At 41.4% G+C, this 7,106-nt stretch overlaps 1 protein-coding gene across 3 annotated transcripts in view; it reads right to left on the reverse strand.

Annotated features, from left to right (window-relative positions):
* LOC134626029 (trinucleotide repeat-containing gene 6A protein-like) overlaps positions 1-4,291 on the reverse strand; it is a 33,233-nt gene extending 28,942 nt beyond the window's left edge. For 2 of the 3 annotated variants that reach the window (XM_063471491.1, XM_063471490.1), the window contains exons 1-2: positions 4,093-4,291; positions 2,597-2,646 (exon numbers count right to left, since the gene is read on the reverse strand). The gene's annotated coding sequence lies outside the window, so the exon portion shown is untranslated. The remainder of the gene's footprint in view (positions 1-2,596; positions 2,647-4,092) is intronic. The other variant, XM_063471492.1, reaches the window with a different exon arrangement.
* Positions 4,292-7,106: the final 2,815 nt, after the last annotated feature.

A 7,106-nucleotide genomic window follows, 5' to 3' on the forward strand; every position in this document is an offset into this window, starting at 1 on the left:
GGACTTATAAATATCCCAGACTTGTATGGGATGTCTGTGTATACAAACTCTCTCAGTCGAGTTATGCTCATACATAACTAAGGGGCTTTAAAGTGAAAGTGCTTCACAGTCTTTATTCAGTCTTTCCTTGAGGGATGTAATCCCCACCAGAGCCTCAAAAGTATCAACTGTTCATACTCCTCCTTTTCTTTCTAGAAAGAAAAAAAATCAAACACCATCTGTAAACGTGAGGCTATCGTTCAGGACATCAAAGCAAAACTGCCTTGACAAACACTCCTCAGTTGTCAAGTTAAAAGTTAACACCACTTTAAACACGCTTAACAGGATCTTCGGTCCATGTAGATTCATTCAAATGAGTATATATTTAAGTGGATGAATTATTTCCACTTCCACATACACAGCTGGAAAATATGCTTCACTGCTGGGAAAATGTGAAACATCATCAACGAGCTTTAGTAGCCATCTCCAAACAATCCACCTAACAAAGCTATGAGACCATTGTGGAGGGGGGAGAATTTACAGTGTAAATGTAAAACAAGACGCCCCCAAACAAGACTTAAACCTAAAAACCAGAAAACATGAAGCACGCCACTGGGATGCATTGATAAACTAGTTGTGGTTCACAGCTCTATTGTGTGTCTGCATGTAGACCAGCACAATGAGCTGCACAAACACCTCTCCACACACAAAACATCGGGACTCTGGCTTCTCATTTAGCGATTTTAAAACAGCAAAGCTTACTCAGCACAATGCGGCCTAGACCAACCCAGACCCTCCAATTCAATTCAAACGGAACTGCATGTGCTTGCATAAGCAGGAGCTGCCCATCCAGTGTCCCCCTGACCCACCCACCCATGCACAACCCGCTAATATCCCACCACACAGAGGTAGGACCTGCTGTCATCCAAAGAGAAGTGCCTAGAAAGCCGACAAACCGGCACCCTTGCATTTGTACACTGAAACGCTGCTTTCTAAAAAAAAAATAAAATAAAAAATGAAAAAGCTAAAAGCACTTGTGTGATGGTCAGTGAACAGTGAACCATTTACTTGCTGTGAATTCTGTTGACATTACACAAGACTTCGGGCAAGCAGTCTGAACAGACAATTAATGTCTGTTTAGATATACAGGTCCTTTATTTAGTGTCAAGAAACATGCAGGGATGCACTGAAAGCAGTGAAAACAGCCCAATTCCCGCAATAAGTACACTTAAGAGGCCACACCTCCTAATCTTGGAATCGAGATGTTTTCAGTCTCATTTCAACAGGCACATAAAAATGAAGCACCTAGCCATGCAGTCTGGCTCTACAAATATTTGGAAAATAATGGGTCGTTCTAAAGTGTGGTACTGTAATACGATGTCACCACTGCAACCAGTTAGAAACCACAGCAGCTCAGCCGTTAAGCGGCAGACCACATAAAATTACAGAGCAAAATCAGCGAATGCATAAAAGTCACCAATGCTCTGCAGCCTGAACAACTTCAGAGCTCCAAACCTCCTCTGGCATTGACATCAGCTATGGCTGTAGCATTTGTAATCTGGTTCTTGGGCCTAGCACAACTGCTTCAGTTTTGCACCTTTGATCCAGGAGGACGATATTTCGTCCCACTGTATATTGCTGAGTTGGCTATAAAACTATATTTGACTTGCACCGATGTCATGTCTCATGTTCCCTAAAAAGAGGTTTTGGATAGTAAGGCACTGATTATGCTTCCCATTTGCAAGTTCACACTGACTGATGTCAATTTTGTCATCAGACAGCGAGTATGAGGGTCTGTGAGTATGCCTGAAGATTTTTATTACTATTATTATTTTTTTTTTTTTAAAGAGTTGTCCTTGAAGTATACATGACAATACAGCAACTGCACATGCACCCAGACAGTGGACTTTAACTAACATAACAGAGAAGACCACTCAAATGTTGTCTCTCATTGTTGTCGGGGAGAAGGCATAAGTTTACATTGTGTCTGTTTTCACAGTTATTTTACTGCTGATTAACAGATTTTGGTAAGATGAGGTTTTCGGGGAAGAAAAAAGAAAAAAGAAAAAAAATAACTTCTTGCTTTCAAATTTCACGACTTCGCCTCCTATACCAGTGCTGGTGTGAAGATTTCGCCTGAGTGGTGACACCTACAGTTCAGCAAAATACTGCTGCAGGTAGTCACGCCATCTACATTGGTGTAAAAGGTACGAAGCTGTGGCAATTTCGCAGTTTGTGTGCAAATGCGACCAACACAACCATAAATGGGCATTTCTACTTCAGCTTCTTTCATAAGTTAACCTTGGGCACTTCACATGTTTAATGGGCAAATAAATGGCAGACCTGAACAGGATCAAAAATTCTCCTGTTAAGCTTTTGAACTGTCCTCATTTTCAGGCACTGTTTCGAGACACCCATTAATGTGTTTATATAGGGTATAAACAGTATTACATTCAACAGCATCATAAACTGAGAAAACACATTCAAAGAACACCCATTTATTTTCCATGCTTTCAAAATCCAAAGATCTTTATGATGTAGTATTTATTGCAGGGCCATTATAATATACTTTACTGCAATTGAATATGAAATGTGTGTCTAAAGGTGCCACACTGACCTGTTAAGATGCTTCAGTTTCTTTGGTGGCAACAGCTTCCAATTCCGAATCTATGAAAGAGAGAAGAGAGATAAGAAAAGCCTAATCACTCGCACGCCATAGCGATAAAATAAAACCCCCAGCGACTGATAAAATCTAACCTGGATATGTGTGCTGTGTGTGTTACAATTTGTTTATTATGAGTAAAGCAACAGCTTGTAAAGACAACATTAGGACGCTACCACAACAGGTCTGCGTCAGCCCTGAAATTGCAAACATTATTCAATTAAAGCCACAAACTTCAAACGACTATTTGGCACTAATCATATGAAAAGCATTTCAACTAGCTGATGTGGAAATGCAGGTCGAGCTGCATAACAAGGCGATGCATGGCCAGCCCCCCTCCCTCCGCCACTCCACGAAGCTGGGGCCCCACTGGAGAACGTGTGAAAAAAGACAAACACACAAATTGTGTGTGTGTGCGCGCGCCTGTAGGTCAAAGTTGCACCTCGGGTCCTGATCGGCCATTATCTCAGCTGTTGCCCGACTTGCAGCTTAACCAACATGGCTTCTCTCGAGCCTGGTATTTTTCCAGTGCAACTCAAAACAACATCCCCGGCAGGGCATCAGATCACAGTCGATTCAGTTAAATCATAAAACGCTACTGTGCTGTTTGCAGTCTCGTCGTCGCAATTGTAAAGCAAGGGGAATACGACTGCAAAACCAGCAGAGCTCAGGTCTACACTGGATTAGCTAACCAGCTGCTTTTGTCTGTCCACCGACAGAGGGGGTTAAAGGTTCCGATTGTAGCACAACTTTGCAGGTTTACCATTCCCCCCCCCCCCCCCACAATGTCAAATCAAAATTATTTATAACCATCCAATTTCGGTTAATTTAGGTCACGGGGAAACCTGTCCCCAATATGCAAGTTCCTAAAATGTAAAACAACCCGTCCCGGTTACCGGCGAGTAACCTGCGTCGTCAGATTAGCTCAGGTGCTAAAGCTAACGCTACGAAGCGGCTAGTTAACTTACACGGTCGAATTTCAGATGCAGCAATTATGGAAAAGCTTTTGTAACAAACAGAAATAGCTCATGAAATTCAATTCACTAACAGTTACATGCGGATAGATGTCCACAAGAAATACCATAGAACCAAATGCTTACGCACAACTGGCAAACTAGGGTTAATAAGTGCTACTAGTAGTTAGCGTTAGCACAAGGTTAAGCCGCCTACAAAGACAAATGTTTGGCTGAAAGATTCTACGAAATGTTTTAGCTATCTACAGGCAAACATCAGCATTTATTTTTTTCCGTCGACGTTTTTACAAATTCAGAAAAATCGAGTCCCAAACGCCAGGAGTTAGAAAAGCTACCCCAGCTTAATCATTGCTAACTAAACAACAGCGTTTGCTCAACTTATCTCCACCAGCCGCCGTCGCTCTCCTCACTACCTACGCTAGCTCGACACAAACAAACGGTCGTCTGAGCACGAAAACAGCACAAAAACATCCGTACCTCATTGAAGTATAAAGTGCAACAGAGTGGAAAGGAAAGCCGACTGTAAGGCTAAAGAAATTCAACGCGTTTGCAGCATCTACGAGGGGAGGCATTCATCCTGCGTGATCGCCATTTTCTTCACTCGCCGCTGGCTGGCTAACCTTCTTTCGCTCGGCTCTCTGGTTTCCCCGTCGCTCTCTCACTCGCTCTCTCTCTCTGCACACACACATCTCACCGTGTGTGTGTGTTTCTGGAGGAGGGGCAGGAAACCCATTCACCACTTCCTCTGACTGAAAGCCCAAACACAGTCAGATTGAGCTGATACAAAAAGAAACTCCGGTGTAAAAAGTATGCAAATGGTAACCAGGCCACGATAAGCGATAAATTCCCTGCAAATAAAACATCCAGCGAGAAATCTAGGCACACGCACCACAGATGCAAAGTGTAAAGTGTAGGATTTGTTTTGATTGATTGATTAATTTATTCTAAATTTAGAATTCATGGACATATACATGTGATTATAAAGACACCAACTATTAAAGGTTATCCAGACAGGGAACAAAAAAAAAAGAAGAAAAAAAAATATCAAAGTTTAGCAGTAAAATTTTGAAACTATAGCGAAGGCACAGCAGATTCCTGGCTACTATTGCTTGCATTTCGTGACATTTAAACTATTAAAATAGCTACTTTTGAAAGGATCAAATTATGTTTTAAAGATTTTGAGGAAGATTTCTGACACCTTTGCTTGTTTCTGCCCCAAAGTTATCAAGTTATTTCTTTGTTAATTTCTCACACTGACCCTTAACTTCTTTTGGTAGATAATCAGCTGGAATCAGAGCATCTTTGGCACTCATATAATAAATGGCTTAATTATTAATATGCGCATTAGCCTAACATCATCTTTTTAAGATATGAGACAAGCTGCGTTTTGTTTTAATTGTAACGCCAGACCAAAACCTGTAATTCCACGAAAGCTCACACAAGTTAGGCCAGCTTAGAAACCTAATGCTCTACGTGTTTCCTTGTAGCTGTAAGCAGAATAGAAAGTGAAAATATCTATCGACCAGACAAAATAAAGAATGTGGAGAATCTCAGTATCTCTTTCTCTCTCCGTGTATGCCTTTGGTATTCAAGAAAACAACAAAGAAACAGGAAGATAAAATAAAAAGGGGGGGGGGGAGAGAATGGAGGAAAGAATGGAGAGAGATGGCCAAACTGCAGAGAAACAAATACAGTGTGGAATCTGCCAACGCTTCACCATGAAACAAAAGCCGCCGCTGCACGGGAGACACCAGCAGCGCCTGCGTGCAAAGCAATGACCATTGACCCACCGATGGCAAAAACAAGCCCCAGCCTTGTGCACAGATTACTGCCCTTATCTGTGTGTGTTTCACTCCGAGGCAGAGTGAGAGGCAGAGTTCGCCTACCGCCAAGTAATGATTTTATCAAAGACAACAAGATTAGATTATACTGCATATAAACACTGGGTAAGCTCTGAACACTGGGTGGTGGGCTGTTGCCAAAGAACTACCCAAGCCTGGGCTATTCGATGAATTCCTGCTACTGATGCTGTAGTACTACTGTAATTCTACTGCTACTGACTGTTTGTAGAACTATTAAATATCTTACAAAATACCACTCACTTTCACAGTTGATTGATCTCTAATTTCTAGTTGAAGATTTCAGAAAACATTTTTAACCACGAGTTCCTTTTAACTTCATATGTGTTTTGTTTTGTTTTTTGTCCTGCCTTCTTCTCCTCACCTCCAACTGATCACAGAAAATTTGGTTCTTCCTGTTAAAATGGAGTTTTTCCTTCCTGGTGTTGTCAAATGCTTGCTCAGAGGGGGTCGTTTGATTGCTGCTGCTGCTGCTGCTGTTGTTATTTGACGCTATATAAACACAACTGAATTCAACTGAATTAACAAGTCTTCACAGAGCGAATGCAAGCTTGATAGCATGTTTCTATTTTAGTAGCTGGAAATTTGGGAGACTACAGGATGTAGTGACATTAAAGCTGGGGCATTTTGACTCATGCATGCAAACAAAGCTCAGAAATCACAGGCCTATCAGGCCCTGTAATGTCATGCTTTTTTTCTTTTTTTTAAGCAAATACAGTCATATTGAAAGTTTTGGCAGTGAACAGCGATGGTGAAACTGCACCTAAAACAGTATGTCAGCGTTTGGTGAGGAAAACTTCTTTCTTGTTTTCCTACATAGATGCCTCTGTTTCTAACCTTCAAATTAGGCCAAACGTGGCAGAGCCAGTTAAAAGAAACTAGGTCAAACTAATGTTTGGAACAAACTTTCATGACATTAAGCTGGTAAGCCAGAGAGAGTCATAAGATGAACAAAGCGAGATTTAACAAAAAAAGCAAATAAAGACTGAATAAAATAACGTAGCTTGATGTTGTTCAGATATGTGTCAGTGAAAAGGGTTTTATTTTATGTCCAAATCATAAGCAGTACTGCATTAAAATAGCCAAAAAAAAAGCTTTTGTGTTAATAAATGATGACGCTATAATTTTAACACGCAGCTAAGGGTGTGCTTGTGTGTTTGAACAGTTTCAAAGAGGCATTGAAGTCACCTTGACAGACAGAGCAGTGTATACAGAGAGGCCGAGGTTTAATCATTCACACACACAAGTTCAAATGCAGGAAACAGACCCTATTGGCTTGAGTAAACAACACCAGCTTTGATAAAGTTATGCAATTCTGTACAAGTATATGCAATCCTCAAAATCTGCTCACATACATGGATACATTATAAGTTTTTTGGGGGGCGTGGGGGTTATAACAGATTCTAAGTTGCTCAGTTTGCCTGTTTAGTGGATTTAACTCGGCCACATACAGACTGAGCGCACACGCACACCAGTCAGAGTGATCAATTGCAGCTGCAGGAGTGAGGGAGCGTGCACAAACGGGGAGACCATTGTTCTGCAGAGAAAAGATGGGGCAAAGAAAATTGGACTGAAATGTGAATGTGTGGGAGGAAGAGGGAAAGTGAGCAGGGAGAAGCAGGGGGACGTAAA

The sequence above is a fragment of the Pelmatolapia mariae genome, linkage group LG4 (assembly GCF_036321145.2).
Source record: "Pelmatolapia mariae isolate MD_Pm_ZW linkage group LG4, Pm_UMD_F_2, whole genome shotgun sequence".
Lineage (NCBI taxonomy): Eukaryota > Metazoa > Chordata > Actinopteri > Cichliformes > Cichlidae > Pelmatolapia > Pelmatolapia mariae.